Genomic DNA, 15,838 nt, shown 5'->3' with positions numbered 1-15,838 from the left:
TGCTTTTAAGATTTATCCAGAACACCATGTTCTGGATTCTGGATTCCGTCATAGGAGTGTACTTGGATTTATTGATTCAATTCTTGATGGAAATCTGTGTTGTTTTCAATTTTGGGCTATTAATAGTAATGCTGCTTTAAGATTCTTGTACTTGCCTCTTGGTATATATATATATATGTACACCATATAAGCATTAAACTAGGAGTGAAAACGACAATGTCTAGGGTTTGTGTATTTGCAGCCTTGGCAGATACAGTTGACTATAGTGGATGTCCCAATCTACATACCTGCCAGCAGTATATAAGAGTTCTAAATGATCACATCCTTTTAAGTACTTTGAACAGTGTGTATTTTTCATTTTAGCCAATCTAGGGTGTGTTCAAGTGATATCAGATTGTAATCTTAATAATCTTTCTTATGGGTAATGAAACTGAGTACCCTTTTGTATGTTTACTAATCATCTGGATATCCTTTTTTGGTGTGTTAAGTGACTGCTCAAGAGTTCTCCCACTCTTATATTAGCTTATCTTTTCCATGATGAATAGGAATTCTGTATATGTTAAGCTTAGTTTTCACTTTTTTTTGTATTTATTCATGAGAGACAGAGGGGGAGGGGCAGAGACACAGGCAGAGGGAGAAACAGTCTTCATGCGGGTAGCCTGATGTGGGACTCGATACTGGGACGCCAGGATCACGCCCTGAGCCAAAGGCAGACACTCAACCACTGAGCCACCAGGTGTCCCAGTTTTCATTTTCTTAATGTAGCCTTTAATGAAAAGAAAGTCTTAACACTAATGTAGCCCAATTTGTCTAGTTTTTCTATCATGAGTAGCGCTATCTATATCCCAGCTGAAAAAGGTTATAGCCATGTTTTTTTTCCCCCTCTGTGATATTTTCTAGTAGTATCTTCTATTTCACTAACCTTCTCTTTCATTGTCTCTATTCTTCCATTAAGCCTATGTTATATACAGTCTGTATATCAATTATTTTTTCAGTTCCAGAATTTTCATTTTCTTTTTTTATGGATTGCAATTCTCTGGTAAAAAAATCCCCATCTTTTTTGCCTATTTTCTATGCCTTTTCTACCATTTTCTTAAACATATTAGTCACAGTTTAAAAAGTAAAGTCCTGAGGCAGCCCAGGTGGCTCAATGGTTCAGTGCCACCTTCAGCCTGGGGCCTGATTCTGGAGACCCAGGACTGAGTCTCACGTTGGGCTCCCTGCATGGAGCCTGCTTCTTTCTCCCTCTCTGCCTGTGTCTCTGCCCCCCCACCTTGTGTCTCTCATGAATAAATAAGATCTTTAAAAAAATAAATAAAATTTAAAGTCCTTCTCAAATAACTATTATTTCAGCCACCCAAGAAATTTTTATGGTTTCTATTTTTCCTCTTACCTTTCTGTGATTCTGTGCTATCATTTGGTATGCACTAAATGCAAAACACTATGTATGAAAAACTGTAGAGGCTCTGGATGATGTCAATGTCTTTTAAAGAGGGTTCACCCTTTCTTCTGAGCACTTAATGTAGGGGCTGATAACCTAAATCCCCAAATGGATTAGGCCAGCTTGAGGCTGGGTTATTTTATAGCAAGACCAAGATTCTGGCTTTTCAAAACAAATGCTTTCTTCTCTTCTCCATTTCCTGTCAACTTTTAAAATATGGTCAGTGAAAAGCAAATGGTCTTACTACTTTAAAACTTAGTAGCAACTACTACAATACTTTTACAATAATATTTCTAAAATTTTACATAATCTGTTTTAATAGTACCAAGTCTCTATGAATTTCATTATAGACTTTTAGATTATTCACTGTGAATGAGGATCTTTGCTGAGATTGTGCCATTTATTTAACATATAATGTGGTAAAAGCATTTTAATTGCTGCAAACAAAGCATGAATCTCACTAATTACTTCTATAAAATTAGAATAAACACAAATAAGTTACATGTTAAAAATATTTTCCAAGGTAATTTATTTTCCATGTGATGTAAACTAAATTCTTTTAGTGCTTCAGTCTGGTACTAAAGATTGACTGATATGAAATAAATACAGTTTAATTAGTTTTTAAGATAATAGATACTACATTAGAACATTTATATTATCTGCTGCATAGAGAAAATTCATAATATTCTTTAAAATATTAAGCTTATGCTCCATATTAATAGGCAGAAAAATGAAGCCTAATATTTCTACCTAATTTTTAGCTTGGATTTCTGTATATTTCAGAAAATAACTAATGTAGATTCATTACCATTTTATTTTTTATCTTATATTAGACTTAGAAATATGAAGTTAATAAAAAAGAAATATGAAGTTAATATTGCATATAAAAATAAAATTAAATGTAACATTTTGAAAAATACCAAGAAGTCTTTCAAGAAAACAAAGAATTTTCCAATCAATTCAAAAAAACAAGTCTATGGGAGAAAAAAACTGCAAATCACATATCTGATATTAAATAAATACATAAAGAACACCCAAAGCTCACAATAAGAACAATCCAATTTTTTTAATGGGTGAAAGAATCAAAGAAACACTTTAACCCCCCCCAACTATGTACATTTGCACACAGATGGCAAATAAGCACATGAAAAAATGTTCAACATATTTGGTCCTTAATGAAATGCAAATTAAAACCACAGTGACAGACAAGTGCATGCCTCTTAGAATGACTAAAACAAAGAAATGTGACAATGCTAAGTGCTGTCAAGGATACAGATCAAATGGAAGGCTCATAAGTTACTACAGAAAGCAAAATGTGATATAATACTTGGGAGAACAATTTAATGGTTTCTTAAAAAGTTAAACATACACTTAAAATATGACCCAGAATTCCAGTTCCAGGTAGTTTCCCAAGTGAAGTGAAAACATGTTCACACAAAAGCTGTAGGCAAATTTTTATAACAAACATTTATAGAAGCTTCATTCATAAGCACCCAAAACTAGAAACAACCCAAATATACCTCAGTTGGAGAATGAATGAACCAACTGTGGTATAACCATACAATAGAATAGTACTCAGAAGTAAAAAATAATGAAATTCTGATGCATCAACAAAATGGATGACTCAAATGCACTATGGTAAGTGGAAGAAGTCAGACTCAAAGATTACCTCCCATATGATTTAATTTATAGAATATTCTGAAAGAGGCAAAGGATAGGAATTGATGAGGGGTTAACCTGAAAAAGATACAAGGAATTTGCAGGAGTGACAGAATTGTTCTATATCTTTCTCTTTCTTTTTTTGAGAATACAAGCTGGGGGAGGGGGCTCAGGGAGAGGGACAGAATCTTAAGCAGACTCCATGCCCAAAACAGAACCAAACACAGGCTCAGTCTCAAGATCCTGAGATCATGACGTGAGGTGAATCAACAGTTGGATGTTTTAATCTACTGAGCCACCAGGCACTCCCTCACCCCGCCTTTTTTTCTTTTTTAAGATTTTATTTATTCATGAGAGACACAGAGAGGCAGAGACACAGGCAGATGGAGAAGCAGGCTCCCTGCAGGGAGCCCTATGTGGGACCCAATCCCAGGACCCAGTGATCACGACCCGAGCCAAAGGCAGATGCTCAACCCACGGAGCCACCCAGGTGTCCCTCACCCTGCCTTTTATAAGTAAGCTCCATGCCCAGTGTGAATGAAGCCCAATGCAGGGCTTGAACCCCCTGAGATCAAGACCTGAGCTGGGATCAAGAGTTGGACACTTAAACCAACTGAGGACCTCATGTTCTGTATCTTGACTGTGGTAGTGCTTACACAAATGAATATATTTATACATTTGTATATGTAGTATATACGATAAAAATAGTAAAGCTTATTATATGTAAATTGTACCTTAGTTTAAAATAATTGAAAGAAGGGATCCCTGGGTGGCGCAGCAGTTTGGCGCCTGTCTTTGGCCCAGGGCGCGGTCCTGGAGACCCGGGATTGAATCCCACATCGGGCTCCCGGTGCATGGAGCCTGCTTCTCCCTCTGCCTGTGTCTCTGCCTCTCTTTCTCTCTCTCTCTCTGTGACTATCATAAATAAATTTTAAAAAAATAAAAAAAAAATCTTAAAAAAAAATAATTGAAAGAAGTCTGAAGTCAGGAAAACATACTTCCCTTAAGTTGAAAAAGGTAATGAAAATTTAAACTATCTAAATGTTTATCTATACAAAACACTGGAAAAATTCTCAGCTATTTTGCAAAATGAAATAAATCACTATTATTAGCCTGTCTTCCTCCAAAAGATTGAAACTTTCCAACTCACTGATGAATACATAAGGTACTAGGAACTAACTGAAGTTCTCTTTTGATTATTTTTACTTTCTCGGTGAAGTAGGAATCAGGTAATCAACTGAAAGTGAGAGGGTAGGAGGAAATGTTGGGAGGTTTATGAAAATAAAGAAGGTATGGAATATTGTTTGGGAGTAAGGTAGGCAAGCTTTTTCTGTAAAAGATCAGATAATAAATATTTTAGGTTTTGAGAGTCCTCCAATCTCTGTCACAGCTACTCAACGCTGCTACTTGTAGGGAGAAAACAGCCACTGACATTCCATAAAGAAATGAATAGGACTATGTTCCAATACAATTTTGATTACAATTAACAGGCAGCAGGTGGAACTGGCCCATGAGCTGCAACATGGACTCTATGTAGGTGAGTGGTAGATTGAATGGACTAAGGAAATACATGATTTCAGGAGGCATTAAGGACCCCACTTAACAGTTAAAGTGACCCTAATTCACTATAGCTTTCTGTTTTATTCCTGAGATGGAAAGAGTTAAATTTCCCAAAGCTGTGATTTAGCCAAGTGAGTACTCTGTAGAGAGAGAGCAAAAAGCATGAGTGTAAAGCAAGAGAGTGATTGTGATAAATGAAGATAGAATTTAAACTGGAAAGAGGTGATGAGGAAAAGGAAAGCTACTGAAAAGGGGTAGAATCACCGGAGTGTAGGTCCTAGTAGATATAACAGATTGTTGAAAACTAAGCACAGAAGGCATCAGCAGAAGTGATAGGAGGTGGTGCTTGGAAAATGAGAAACTCAAATCATGAAGAGATTAAGGTTTTGTAGGCACTAGCCTATGATATGACTAAGAGGGAGACAGAATGAACGACAAGGTCATCAACAAAGCAGAGGTCTAAGAACTGAGATGGACTTCAAAGAATAAATTTTGACAGCAGTCAGCAAACTAGTCAATAAAGAGCCAGAGAGTAAATATATTAAGCTTTGTGGGCAAAGATATTTATATAACAAAAGGGAAAAAAACCTTCATATTTTTACTGATGAGATTCCACATTTAAATGATAGTAATAATGATGATAATGATAACAGAATAATAATAGAACATAGAATTTTGTTTTTTTTTTTTCTATTTATTTATTTATGATAGGCACAGAGAGAGAGAGAGAGAGAGAGAGAGAGAGAGAGAGTCAGAGACACAGGCAGAGGGAGAAGCAGGCTCCATGCACCGGGAGCCCGACGTGGGATTCGATCCCAGATCTCCAGGATCGCGCCCTGGGCCAAAGGCAGGTGCCAAACCGCTGCGCCACCCAGGGATCCCAGAACATAGAATTCTGACCACACAGATGTACTAATGAGAAGACTGGAATTATGTTTTATGGGAAGAGGTAGTCTATCACTGAATTGGGGTTCAAAGTCAGTGTTCCCTACCATCAACGCTGATGACAAATGTTTATCAGCTAATGTTCTACATTATTTTACATATTCTTTAAAACGGTTTTGTCACAAAAATACTGACATTAATCCATGAAAATGTAATTTTAATTAAAGAGTCACTCATCACTTGGAAGGCATTTATAGGATTCTGTTAGATTCTTTTCTTGATATCTGCCTTTTGCATGCCATTACATTGCAGCTTAATTACTTCCTACTGAAGATGAGGTAGATGAGGTACGGTTTAATGGTTTGTGAAATACGGAAATTTCTTTTGCATCACATCAAGGTCTAAGATCTGACAAAAACATAGTTTGAGGCTGGAAAACATATCTACCCCGTATCTGTGTAGGAATGGAGATTTTGCTTCTTGTAGCTTGTGGCAGCACTGGAAGTGTACAAAGCAGCATTTTGTGATGCAACATTAGCAGCTGTCAAAACAACTTTACAATAGAAGTTTCACTAGAAGCACCATTTTCCCCTCATAGTATTAGGTTTAATTAAGAAACACTTTCAAGTCTTCAGCAAAAGCTAATTTCCAAAGCCATTTTTTAGTGTGGTTGAGAGCAGTTTTTCTCACTCAGAAAAATTTAACCTTAGATCTATACTCACAAACTCCTAATGAAACGTGATCAAATCTAACATTAAACTGTTATACAGTAGGTTAAGTCAGGATATTTGCTTCTGTATCAGACAAAAATTCATGAGAGCAATAATGGTTAAATCCATTAGAGTAAATGAAGATTGCTGTTGACATTACTGGTTCAATGACACATAATAAATTCAAATGCTTTCCACAAAGTACTGCTCATGTAATACAATGAGTAGCCCAAAAGCTTTAAATGTTTTACATTTTCTCAAGCTTTGTAAATCAGTCCAACTAAACTTTTTCAGCTCTATATATACTTCTCCCACCATGAGCTGGAACACATCTTAGTGAAGTCCACTTTGGATTATACCAAAATAATATTCACATACCATGCAATTCAACCATTTAAAGTGTATTATTCCATTTTGAAAATATTCTTGCTTATCGTTGTTCCACAAAGGCTAATTCTTCAGTCACTTCAAACTTGGCATGTTAAGTCTGGTAACATCTGTCAACTCATCGAGTCAAGGAAACCATTTGAAATCACTTGCCTTGTTTTTTAATTGACTACTGATGTTACTCCATGTAGGATTTTATTTGAAAAGCAGGGTTCCACAATAAAAGTTTAAAAACCAATAGCCTTTACTACTATAACTCCGTTAGTTGCTTGTGTTTAAACTGCTATTAAATTTCACCTGTACTTATTATTCTTCCTTTAAAACATCTTTCACATCCATTTCATTCAATTTCTAGTCTTAATGCCTTGTTCGTAAGTTCAGGCCCTCATTACTTTGCCAAAGTACGACAGTGGCATTCCTAAGAAATCTCATTATAAAAGCAATTGTTGCAATGAGAGAAAAAAGAAAGACTGAGATTAGTTTTAGAAATTATTTCCCTATAGGGGGAAAAAACCTAATAGCTAATTAATTAATCTGAAACTGAAATACTGCTGAACAAATAAATCCAGACTGTTAAAAGAAGCGATAGCTTCAACTTTCAATTCAGCACTGTAATGATTTAATGTAAACTTTATACACAATATTCAGGAACATATTTACCATTCAACAACTGTCATCCAAAATGTAAAAGCAAAGCAAATGTAACAGATTAGAAATACAAACTATGATATGAAATACAAGAGAAGAAATGACCCCAAATGCTATTATTCTGCTAAAATAGTCTGTTACCATTGTCTGTTTCTTGGCTCCAATCTTATCCTTTTTTAATATCACAAAGAACCTAAGTAACATCAGTTAGCCACTGACCAAGTTTTCCTATAAATAATAGTCTAAAAAATTAGTCTCAGTGATTAAGCAGAACATCAGGCAATGTCTTTGGTAGGTAGTCTCTACTCCTCCCTGCAACAATCATTCTCTTCTCCACTCCTGCTTAGCAAATCATTTCTTTAATGAAAGCCCCTAAAATGTCTCCTGCCTAGTCCCTAATTTTTTATGCCCATGGCTTCTGCATGAAATACCTTTGTATTTTTCACTAAATCCTAACATTTTAAAATAATAACTTTCATTTCCAGGTTCTCAGGAGTCCATCCCCCATTTCCTCCCAATCCTGGCATTAGAAAAATAAAATGTCTTAACAGGCAGGTTTTTCTAGGGATAAAAAAGTTAGGGGATCCCTGGGTGGCGCAGCGGTTTGGCGCCTGCCTTTGGACCAGGGCGCGATCCTGGAGACCCGGGATCAAATCCCACATCGGGCTCCCGGTGCATGGAGCCCGCTTCTCCCTCTGCCTGTGTCTCTGCCTCTCTCTCTCTCTCTCTCTCTGTGTGTGACTATCATAAATAAATAAAAATTAAAAAATTAAAAAAAAATTTTTAAAAAAAGTTAGACCTCAAAACTCAAAGAGTTACTGATCAGGCTCATGATGTCATGTCCCCTCATCAGACTCAAGTCCCTCCCCTCTATCCAATGATAAAGCACTAAAAGGTGATGTAGACAACAACATACCTGACTGAAACTTAAGGATCAAGACAGTTCTTCATTATATAAGCACAACAGGACTATATAGAGAATAATATGCAGCTTCAAATAGCAATATGTGTTGCTCTTTTTGTCCTGGTATTCATTTTATTTTTTCATAATTCCATCTGTCTTTTTAAATTTTAAATAATTAATCTATAATCTAGTCAATTTCCCCACGATAATTAAAGGTTGACTGAATATATTCTCTAAAATAATTTAAAACACATACTGATCTTGCTCAGCAGTTATTCTTCATGCACCCTTAGAACATCAAAATCAAAACAGATAATGAAAAATAGTTAAAGAAGAATCAGGGGGCCCCTAACTCAACTCAGTGGTTGAGTATCTGTCTGCCTTTTAGCTTAGGGCGTGATCCCGAGGTCCTGACTCCATCCCAAATCGGGGTCCCTATATGGAGCTTGTTTCTCCCTCTGCCTATATGTCTCTCCCTCTCTCTGTGTCTCTCATGAATAAATAAATAAAAAATTTTAAAAAATAAAGAAGAATAAGTTAAGCCCTGTAGAGAATTTCAAGACAGAGGAAAATACATGGTGGTGGTGGGGGGTAAATCAATAAAATTCTATTTAATTTGTCTATCAGCTCCTTTACACAGCTGTGAGGAAGAGACAGCAGCGAGTCCTGTAAGAAATAGAGTAGGAAGTACTTTCATCAATAACCAATAACACAAACAACATAAAAGCACTATGGGAGATGAAGCTGGAGAGAAATAACTACCTCCTACTACATTAGGATGTCAATCCTATGATATACAGTTGCTTCTTTTTTTTTTTTTTTTATACAGTTGCTTCTGAACAGTGTCACGAAGCTCAACTCTCTCCAAAAGATCTACAGAAGAGTAAAACAAGTTATAAAATATGTAGAAGCAGTTACTATGAACAACGTCTGCCTTCAAAGAATGTCAAAACATTTCCATAAAATTCCAATCAGAGTTGAAAATGATAATAACACTTAAGAATTTTTGAAAAACAAACTCTTCAGAGATAAGAACTAAGGATCTTAAAAGTACTCAGAAAATAAGAATGAATGACCTTGATAAGTAAATTTAGATTGCCTTAAATATTCTAAATCCTATTTCTTCATCCTGTACCCAGATAGTACATTTCGTCACTCTTCTACCAAAGGCCGAAATAAATTACATGAATTCTGAAACTAAATGTCATTAGAAGTCAGTCAAATGAAAAACTTTATCAACAAATAAAAAAAAACATTTTTGTCAGCCAATTCAGACATCTGAAAACTTAATGAATTTAGATGTGAAAAGCAGGAATGTTGGTCATCCACTCAACTGGTTTCTAGAATACTAAGTAGTAGTTGTTAAAAAGACAGCTTCAAATATTGGAGAATCTTGAAGGTCTCCAAGATTGAATTGTGTTTGAATTCAAGGAAGTAATTGGGTATTATTTTTCCAAAAGAATTTGTAAAACAGCATCAGATCCAAATACAACTGTCTTAATGCTTCATCTTCTGTAGAGTGTGAAATAATACGGGTAACAGGGGGGTTAGGGAAAAGCCCACATTAAAGAAAGGCAAACTAACAAAAAAATAACCTGTCTTGTTCTAGACGGACTACATTTTCTAAAGTAACTGAAAATGATTTAAAAAATAATCAAAACTAAAAAAAAAAAAAAAAAAAAAAAAAAAAAAAAAAAATCAAAACTGAGAAATCGCTGCCAGAAAGTTCTATGCTATGTGTTAACTCAAATGTGGGGAGTCCTCTTTCAGCTTTTTTCCTGAAAATTAGTGCATCCTATACTGTTCAAAAATGAAGAGGATCTAAAGTCCAAAACACATAACTTTGTTTCACTGTAATATTCAATTGTTCCCAAGTTTTGTCTACTTCTCACAAACTGGTCAAAACTGAAGCAATATCACATTTCTTAAAGATGAGCAATGTCATTTGTTTTAAAAACTTTTTAAAATACCTGAGTATAAACTTAATTAATAAATTTGCAATTTTCTGAATTATTCTTTATATTATTATAGCTAACAAAATATTCTTCCAATATGGCATTTAAATGCCCTGATATTTTAGGAGGATCATAAATTAGGCACTCCTTAGCCTGGTATCAAAATCAGACAACAGAATTCTAAAATCAAGCTTTCTAGTCTTATCTCTTCATCTCCACTCTTACCTCCCCCTTTTCTGTTCTACTCAGAATGGTTATTTACACACTGTCCATCTTGTCTTTGTTTATTCCTTATCAGGTGGAATGTGTTCTTACTCCTCCTACATCCACAGACTTCATTTCAGGTAGCTGTACCCAATCACATGCAAGCTGTAAGCCTAGGTCCAGGAGTCTACTAAGGGCTCTGCTCTTAGTAGAAAAAAATAAAAACCTTCACATTTAAAACCAAAAGTTTTTGGGACACCTGGGACAGGAATCAGCGGTTTAACGCCTGCCTTCGGCTCAGGGCCTGATCCTGGAGTCCCTGGATGGAGTCCCGCGTCGGGCTCCCTGCATGGAGACTGCTTCTCCCTCTGCCTGTGTCTCTGCCTCTGTCTCTCATGAATAAAGGAATAAAATCTTAAAAAAAAAAAAAAAAAAAGTTTTGGGGAGCCTAAGTGGCTCAGTTGGTTAAGTGTCCAACTTTTGATTCACCTCAGGTCAGGATCTTAGGGTCATGAGATTGAGCCCTGCATCAGAATCCAGGCTGGGCATGAAGCCTGCTTACGATTCTCTCTCCTCTTCCTTTGCTCCTCTCTGCCTTTTCTCTCCCTTTCTTTAAAAAAAAAGAAAAAAGAAAAACACCCAAAAGTTTTTGTCAGTCAACTCTAAATTTCCTTCTTCTTTTTTTAAAAGATTTTATTTATTTATTTGAGAGAGCAAGAGACAGAGCATGAGTGAAGCCATAGGGGCAGAGGGAGAGGGAGAAGCAGATTTCCCCCTGAGCAGGAAGCCCAATGCGGGACTCATGATCTGGGATCATGACCTGAGCTGAAGGCAGACTTAACCAACTGTCGGTTCAATAGCCTTTCAATAGCCTAACGGTTAAGGGCATGAACTTTGAAGACCTGGATTGTGTCATTAACCAGTTGCACACACTGGGGCAAGCACTTAAATCATTTTGACCCTTAGTTTTCCTATCTACAAAAAAAAAAAAAAAAGAGTAACAGTACTCCCTTCTCATAGGACTGCTGTGAGGATAAGGTGAAATAACTTACGTACTGTGTTAATTCAGTGCTTGGCACAGAACAGGAACTCAAATTTATTTGACAGTATTATTAGGTTTATGATACTGAATTCGTAGGAATTTCCAGCTTTTTAACTAAGTTAAAAGTTTCTGGTTCTTTTAACTCAGCATATCTGACACACTACTTGCTATCCTGTTATCTGGCATCTGAAATTGTCTTGATAGCTGTCAGATTTCTAATTAGCTACTCTCTCTGTTTCTGAATTTATCAACTGCAGATCTGCTTACCTACCCTTGTCCAAACACATTCCCAACTTCAGTACACCCCACCCAGATTTTTCTCCTGGTCCTGGCTTCATCATGTTTGGGCTCTACCACCTATAGTTCCCAACGATGACACTTAACTGCCATGTTAACACACAAAGTCTAAATCCAACCTCGCAGGACTATTTAAGTTCTATGTCTTCCATGAAGCCACCAAACTGAATCCTCACTGGTCTATTTCTTCTGAACACCTAAAGCACACGTTGTCTGTGCTACTTGTATAGGATGTGTCAAATTGTGAGTCATGCCGCTCACATGTTTGTTCATTCAGTAATGGTACATAAATAAGAATGAGACCACTTCAAGAGATTCACAATTTGTTAAACTAGAGACTTGTCAAAACAAATGATAAACTCCTTTTTAAACTACAGACACTTATGTACTAATAATGAACATCTCATATGGATTTGAGAAGGGGTATTCACATAAAATATAAGCACTTAATTGAAAACCAGGCAGCCTTCCTTATACAGCCTCTGGTTCCCTGTATTTCAGCACTAATGTAAAATGTTAAAATGGAGTTGATTTTCAGAATAACCTCTCTGATCTTGTGTGTAGATGTATGAGCCGGGTATGTGATTACTTTTGTATCTTTACGGAGATATTTTGTTATACAGTGTTAAGCTTTTACATGTATTTTATGTGTAATCAAAGCTTTTGGTGTGAATTATCAACAGTTTTGCAGAGGAAAAAAAAAAACGGTTTCTGAATGCTTTGTTAAATCAAACAATGTCAGTGACATCAATCTGTAGTTCTCTGCTTAATCTTTCTTGGCAAGCTCTGTCCATGCTAGCACTATCTAGCTTCAACAATCACCATGCCAGCAGCTCCTAGTACCGGCAACATCCTCAGTAGCACAAACAGCATTCACTCAGTCCCTTCATCTCCACAAAGATAACTCTAACTAGGTCTGTAACACTTTCTTTCAATAAGATCTCCCTATTAAAGCTCATACACTACAGATTAGAGATTCAAATAAGGAGAGGAAAACCGTAAGTTACATTAATAACTGAAGTATAATGAAGGAAATAGTGTTGAGCTAACTTAGTCAAGGGTGAATCAACATTCTTACTCCACTCCACTAGCCCAACTGGTTTAAAAAAAAAAAAAAAAAGGCTATTGTGCAGCTTTTTAACATGATTGTGAATAAAAGTCACAGTCAAGAGGGAAAGCAGATCAACATATGTTTTCAGGCATAAAGAAGTGTTAACTTAGGAGACACATTTTCCAGTGTTTCTTCCTATATTTGTATCTATAGAATTGTATACATTAAGAACTAAAGCATTTTAAAAAAGGGGAGGGGAGAAACTAGTGAATATGAGTTAACTCTGAATGATTTATTTTCAAAATCCTCTTCATTGTGCGGAGCAAGATCATTCTATAAAATCTTCCTCACATGCAAAGATGGCTCATAACATTTTTACCAATAAAAAATTATGCAAACTGCCATACAATAAAATACAATCATAATTTGCTAAAAGAGTCAGACTATCAAGACAGGTATTCTGTGGCTTACTATTTACAGGAATTTAGAGAATGAATATCAAATTAAAATAAAATACTGAAAATTGTATTAGGTTCTTTACTCCTCAAACCCACACCTCCTCGCCCATGGCAATAAGACTGGCATTTTCTTAGGGTAAAATGGTGACAAGGTGACTAAAAAGAATACAACTGGATATATGTCATTCTAATATGTAGTCTATACGATTGGAAGTTGCAAAGGAACAGGCACCTTAGATAAAATAAAAACACCTGATCACATCATAAATCTGCCAGTGACAATGAATGTTTAATTCCGGTGTGTACCTGACCCTAAACAAAATGATCAATTAGATTTTTATCTTCAGGGACACCTGGGTGGCTCAGCAGATGAGCGTCTGCCTTTGGCTCAAGGTGTGATCCAGGGGTCCTGGGATCGAGTGCTGCATCGGGCTCCCCGCATGGAGCCTGCGTTTCCCTCTGCCTGTGTCTCTGCCTCTCTATCTGTGTCTCTCATGAATAAATAAAATCTTAAAAATTTTTTTATCTTCAACCATGGCTTCAAGTCTTCACCTTCTCACCCATATCCCCAAACATACCATAAGTAAATCTATAATACATTCACAAAAAGATATAAATCTCCCATAGTTGCCAAAAACAGCAGTCCCAAGAATATTTGCCCTTTTCAATGCCTTAGGCTAAAGGAATAAAGCTTTAAGAAGAATTTTAGGCATAGCCTCTGGATGCAAAAGTACTCTCCCTTAAAATGACATTTCGGAAAAAAAATTCTTTTTTCATAGGCTAAGCCAAATTTTGGAAACATAATTAAGTGATAACCTGTCCAGGCTGAGTTTTAAAATTTTCTATTTGAAAACCAAATCAAGCTAGGTTCTCGGTTTTCAAAAGCCACAGATTGCTTGACTGCTGGCAAGAGTAGCCAAGTAGGTAATGATTTTTAGTCATGTTGCAAATGGAGCAGAGTACAGGCTTGGGGGCTGGGGAGACTGGAGGAGACAGTACAATATATATAATGAGACCTAAAAGAATGAGGCAGGCAGTTAAGGAAAATGGAAACTGTACGAACTAGCAGTTCTTCTCACAACAACTTCAAGAAGAACTAACTATTGTGATGCATTCTTCTAAACTAAGAACCTACAGAGAGAAAGCCTTGACATGGGTAAACTTTAGAGCACTACCCCCTCTCCAAAAATGAAAGCCATTTAAAATATGAAAGAATAGTAAGGACTGAATAATTAACATTGAAGAACATGTACATGGTTCTAAATATATACCTTCAGATAGGTATAGGTTCTAGTTATCTTGATTACAAGACAAAAATACCTTACTGTCCATAGACTGAGAGTCCATAAAAGGAACCAAGAAAATGAAGAAGGAAAGCCAATTCCCTTTTTATCAGCTCTACCTGGGGCATTGTGGTGACAGTGAGCAGTGAAGCAAAACTGAGTCTCCATAAGAAACCGTCAGTGACCAGTTAAGGAACCACAGTGACCGGTTTGCCCTGGTTCCTCTCAATTTCTTCACTCCTTCTAACTGCATTGTCTATAACATGAAAACCCCAGCCTTTGCTTCCATCCCTTTTAGATATTACTAAACCTGGTTATGGCTTAGTGGCATAGCAAGAAAAACTCAAAAAGACCAAAAGATACTGTTACGCTCCTAGTCCCATTCTGCAGTTAGTAATTTCACATGTGTACCTGGAGTCACAGATTTAGACTGGAATCTAGCTCCATCATATATATACTAGATTATACACATTTAGAAAAGTTTCTCAACTTTTTGTGTGCTTATTACTTCTTCATCTAAAAAAATGAAGATAGCAATAGCTCCTCTCAAGCTTAATGTGAGAACTAAATGAGATATTAACAAAACATTTAGGACAATATCTGGTCTTAGTAAATTCTCAATAAATATTAACTATACCAATTATAATGTTTATATCCAAGATACCCACCCTGGCTTAGCACAGTTGTTTTTACAGTGAGGTTACAGAATTGTGACCAGCACATTAAAAAAGAATTTACTAGAACAGAAGAGAAAATAGCAGAGTGCAATATGGGAAAGTACTGTTTCAAAATCTTTTTTGTCAGACCCACACAGACTCTCTCTCTCCCCTCCTCCTCTCTCACATGCTGCTGTCTTTCTCTCAGTTGAGCATCCTGCAGTCTTCCTGTGTCGCTTTCCCTCTGTAACCTTCAACAGCTAACACATCTGGCTCTAGCTCAAGGGCACAAGAACATGTTGTATAAAACTCTACAACACTCATCACACTGTGCCTGTTGATATGTATGTCTCTCCCATTAGAATATAAATTCCACAGAAACTATTTTTTTTTAAATCTATTTCTGATACCTGAAAAATACTGAAGGCTCAGTAAATTTTTGTTGAATGAATGAGTAAATCATCAAAATTTAATAGGTATTAAAAACGTGCAAAAATTTTTAACTGCTTTATCATTATTGGATCAGGTTTTATTACTGTATAGAAATATAAATTTAGCTGTTAAGTCACATAAAATCAATAAAGTTGGTCTTCCAAAATGCCTTTCCAACTGGAAGTGATGAATAAATGTTTACTTAAGAAACTGAAGTAGGTGTTGTACATAATAATCTTTGAAAAGCAGGACTTTATTTAAAGCAC

At 36.1% G+C, this 15,838-nt stretch overlaps 1 protein-coding gene across 2 annotated transcripts in view; it reads right to left on the bottom strand.

The window, feature by feature from the left end:
- The window catches only part of ZNF148 (zinc finger protein 148), a 120,179-nt gene that overhangs the window by 14,631 nt on the left and 89,710 nt on the right, over positions 1–15,838 (bottom strand). The gene's annotated exons all lie outside the window — the stretch shown is intronic.

This window comes from Vulpes lagopus, chromosome 1 (genome assembly GCF_018345385.1).
Source record: "Vulpes lagopus strain Blue_001 chromosome 1, ASM1834538v1, whole genome shotgun sequence".
Taxonomy (NCBI): Eukaryota; Metazoa; Chordata; class Mammalia; order Carnivora; family Canidae; genus Vulpes; species Vulpes lagopus.
This window is presented reverse-complemented; position numbering and strand designations above follow the sequence as displayed.